Genomic DNA, 4,373 nt, shown 5'->3' with positions numbered 1-4,373 from the left:
TGTATTGTATTGTATTAGTAACAAACCATGCATTCAACAAAGAGGGAAGAAATCCAGTATATACTCACAATAATTTATTGACAATGACATTAAGCTCTTCAGCTCTTCAACTAACTGAACAAACCTCCTTAGTGCACTGTCAGCTTTCTGGACAGATTCACGGGACACAGTATTTCCCAACAATGTGTGAAGGCTATAGACCAAAAGAAACCAATGATTCAGGTATACAGGTGGAAGTAGACCTTGCAACACAACCAAACTGTAAAATAACAAGAAAGAACGCCATTCCGAACCTTTCCAATATTTTCGCAGATGAATTGGCCTTGGAGTGCGTGTTACTTCATTAGGGAGCTTAGCTTCTGCTGTGATATCGCAGCGGTACTTGTGGCGTATATCGAACGTGATCAGGTCATTAGGGTCATTGCCACAGTCCCTGGCGATGACCCCAATGACCCAATCGCGTTCAATATATGCCACAAGTACCGCTGCGATATCACAGCTACAGTCATAACTCGTGAACTTAACTCCTTTACTTTACGGGGTGGTAAGTGCCAGAGCTTTTCTTTACTTTCTCCTCCAACCCACAAAGCCATAAACTGTCGCGTAACACCGAGCAAAACACAATGGAGATAGTCTGGAACAAAACCATTTACAATATCAAAATTTGGAATTAACTGAGTGATGCTGGGGCCCTTGACCCCAAATGACGGAATACCATCTACTGCTTGCTCAGCACAACCTAAAAAATGATGGGCTGTTCTTTTCTCTGCATCTGGGTTGTCTTCAAAACTGTACACATGGGAATAACCCCTCCCTCTTTCGACATGTTCACCAGGATGCAAACACCAATCACAACCATAGGAAGCATTGAACTGCTTGCAGTTTCTGATTAGTGGACGTGCAATGGCATCTGCAGTGCATATCATTGTATGTACTATTGTTGTCTTCTCTTCATTACTTATAGGGTCAACCCACGTAAATCCTGACCTTGCTAACTCTTCACACTCCTGAACAAATGGTTTTAAAAAAGTTGACATTTTCGGTTTTTCTGTCCCAAACCATAGGGCTGGGAGCAGAATGTTATCCTTCCGTAAACTGAAGGGTAACTCGTTTACTATACATTGTATCGGCCACACAGAATATGTTGAGGACTTAAATAATGGCACTCCATCGCAATTCCACAGTAATGATATATCGTCATCATTGTAGATACTGTTTCTCCTCATTCTGCTAAAAATATTACCATGTTCTACATCACATTCTTTCACAGCATTTGAGATACTTTCATTTTGAAATAAATTTTGCAGCTGAGGTGATAATGGCAACACCATGAAGAAATTTCCCTTAGACAAACTTGTCTCTCTATCAAATTCTACATCACAGGCTTCACAATGAACAGGTAAATCACCATTTCGACCAAAATATAAAAGACAATTACAACAGTAGAAATGCATCTCATGTGATACAGCTCTATCTTCAAAAAACTTTCTGAATAGAAAAGTGCTTTTGGGCAACAAATTTGGTGATACTAGGTTGATGATGGTAAGTAAGTCTTCCATCGCATCTTTCGTAAGTCCATACCGAAGTTTGTAAGCTTGCAGGATCAAAGCTATCCTTTCAGTCAGCGAACTCTCTCCATTGTCATCTGAACCCTACAACAGAAAAAAATGGGCTTATTATTGTCTATTGTTTCAACTCTGTTCAATATTGTATACACCAAGACTTTTTCAATACATTAAGATTCTTTTGAGGAATTCTGCAGTCTTTTAGGAGACAAGAGCTCAAACAGATTCTACTACATAAACTAAGATATTTTGTAGTCTGGATGACTAGGCAACATCAACGTGATGCAAAAGACAGTTTCTTCTTTTTTCACTACATGCAATAAGTAGACCATGTTTGCAAAGATTAACAAACTACAAAGCTCCAACATCTCTTCTTTCAGGTAGATTGCACCTCTGGGACAGATATTTGGACTCTCAAACTTTTCCAATTCCATACTGATCTACCACATGTTGGGGCTCATTTTGAAGCCCTTGGTGAAAGAAAATCTTTCACTGTCATAGTTTTTGAAAATATAAAAAATATTCTCCATACAGTTACTAGGGATGGCACCAATTTTGAAATTGAATCTTGGGTAATTTGTTTCTCTCGTACCAAAATTGTGTCGAGGTAGTGTTTGTTTTGAAATTCGCGCTTGACTAAAGCTTGTCCACTTCCTGTTACTCGTGGCTGTTCACACATCTCACATTGAGTTTTGTGAATGTTACTTAATGTAAATTAAGTTGAGTTTGATAGCCTAGCTTCGAAGTGCATAATGCTACAAACAATTATGCATCACTATAGGGTGCTGGTGAAGTATCGGGCCCTGACAAACTGAAAATTTTGAGGAAACAAAGCTTTACCCCCATTAAAGTATGCATTAATTGAAAGGTTATCAGACAATGCTATTATGTGTGTTGTGCAATCGTTGTTTACCTTTAAGGATCATGTGATAGTCAATTTGAATAATCTTGAATATGTTGGCTGTTCCTTCCCCAGTTTAAGCAGTGCATTGTTTCCTGCCGATATCAGCACTAACAGTTGACAACATAATGATCTCAAAAAGTATCTCTGACTTCTTTTTAAGTAGCTTGTTTTGTAAAGACTCTTAAATGTGCTTGACAATGGGATATTGCAATCACAGAAGTCTAGATTTTGAACCAAAAAATGGCAGCCACACATTACAAGATTTATACAAAGACTTTTAATCATGCAAACTTCAAGCACTGCAGCGTTTGCACAGGGGAAGGAAAAACTAATTTTAGAGGCTTAAGATTTGCTGTCTGGTGATCCTCACGTGAACAATTACTATTTAAAAAGCAACATAGCAATATCCAGGCATTCAGAACATATATATACTTCAAAGTAGATACAGGCTAAGTTCTTGCATGTTATTCTTTTTGAAGAGCTTAATACTTTCTGCATCGTTAACCACCAAGTGAAAATTTGTTATTTGTGTTGAAGCAATATAGATTTGCAATTCATTACCGGTACTTCTAGAGCTTGTCTCCTTCCTGTTACTCAATAGCTGTTCACACATCTCATGATGATGGGTTTTCCTCTTTTTTCAGTGGTGTATGAATGTTAAATTCCCATAGCGGCAACTGTGTAAGAAACCGATCTCAAAATATCCTCAGTTTTCCGAGAACTTTCTTTGAATAAGACCCATTAGAGACTGAAAAAGTGTGTAACACTGTTATAAGTGTGGAAAGTGGCATGTAATTTCCACATTATTGTAGATTTCCCGCCATTTTCAAAACTAATCATATGACAGAGAAAATAAAGATTACAACAACAAAATGTTGGCCATCATGCGTGGTGCATTCAAGTAAATAGCATCATGCTTGTTTCTTTTATGACCACAGTGTGTATGTGCAGGAAATACTGATTTTTACACTTTTCTGTGGGGATGCAATTTTATGAGTGCGGCACTCGTTCATATAGGTATATTTCTTTATAAAAAAATTATATCTATATATCAGAATTTTAATTCTTTGCAACTCTGATCCACTGACATTTAGATTTGTTACTTGTATAGACTGTTTTTCCGTTTGTTTACTTCTCAATTATTAACAAACTTCCATAATGTATGTTTTGAAATCGAATTCAACAGCATAGTGTATATTATATGCACATGCATTACACAGCATATTTTCACTGAAAAAAATATGTTTACATAATGGGCTTTAGTATATACTCACTTTGGCTGTTAAAGTCGTACCTGTCAAATTTAATTAAATAATGTCACTTCACGTTTTCTTTTGATCTCTCCCTAAAACAAGGGAGTGCAATCCTCCCTTCCTGTGCTTGCCTGTTGTCATGATTAAGCCAATTAATTACATTATTTATCTCATGTCAGAATATGTCTGAAAGAGGTTCGGGTCGACCGAGAAAGAAGTACGGAAAATTATACAAAGGAAAACTCAACAACGAAGAAAAATTATTGAAAAGAAAAAGTGTGAATATGTCTTTTGAATAATAATTAAAGCAGCATTGTGTTTTTCTTTCAGTTTGGTTTCCATTTTTGTATTTTTAACCTTGCCAAGAATTTTCTATTTAAGGAATTAAATTTGAAATGAATTTTGATTTGGAACATCTGCTTTGGTGTTATGTTTGATTTTACTTGTGTGAATGGTGTTTAGTCCTATCCTATATATGAGTGTGATATCTCAGCTTACCCCTGATTTTGGTGGTTGTGCCCTAACTTCTTCAGAAAGTGTTTTATAGGCATGTGAAAAGAATCCCTTCAAGAATACTTTAAAATTCAAAAGTATCTTTAAGGAATACTTTCGAAGCAGTCAGTATTCTTTTAATAATAATATGAGTAGAGA

At 36.4% G+C, this 4,373-nt stretch overlaps 1 long non-coding RNA gene across 1 annotated transcript; it reads left to right on the top strand.

Annotated features, from left to right (window-relative positions):
- The first annotated feature begins 519 nt into the window (after positions 1–519).
- On the top strand, positions 520–4,135 carry LOC139144251 (uncharacterized). Its single transcript, XR_011554794.1, has 2 exons — positions 520–927; positions 3,902–4,135. It is a non-coding gene; the product is annotated as an uncharacterized lncRNA (long non-coding RNA).
- The last annotated feature ends 238 nt before the right edge of the window (positions 4,136–4,373 follow it).

This window comes from Ptychodera flava, chromosome 11, assembly GCF_041260155.1.
Source record: "Ptychodera flava strain L36383 chromosome 11, AS_Pfla_20210202, whole genome shotgun sequence".
NCBI lineage: Eukaryota > Metazoa > Hemichordata > Enteropneusta > Ptychoderidae > Ptychodera > Ptychodera flava.
Note: the sequence above shows the minus strand (reverse complement) of the source record. Positions and strands in the feature narration are given on the sequence as shown.